This window comes from Brassica oleracea, chromosome C9 (assembly GCF_000695525.1).
Source record: "Brassica oleracea var. oleracea cultivar TO1000 chromosome C9, BOL, whole genome shotgun sequence".
Lineage (NCBI taxonomy): Eukaryota > Viridiplantae > Streptophyta > Magnoliopsida > Brassicales > Brassicaceae > Brassica > Brassica oleracea.
In genome coordinates this window covers 163056-163343 of record NC_027756.1, presented here as the reverse complement: position 1 = coordinate 163343, position 288 = coordinate 163056, and positions in this window count along the sequence as shown.

Here is a 288-nt window from a genome sequence, read left to right as displayed (position 1 = left end):
TTTTTCCTCTTTTAATCTTAACCAAATAAGATTTTTTTTTCCTTTTAAATCATGACCAAATAGAATTGTAAAAGTAATTTTTACTTTTAAAATTTAATGATAAATATGATGCTGAAAATATTTAATTAAATATATTAGTGATGTTGAGAAAACGAATTTTGAAAATAATATGATACTGAAAATATTTAATGAAAAATATTAGTGATATTGAGAAAACGAATTTTGAAAATAGCAACTTTCAAAAATAGTTAATATTTGCTGGAAATATTTATTTGATAGTATTTTTAT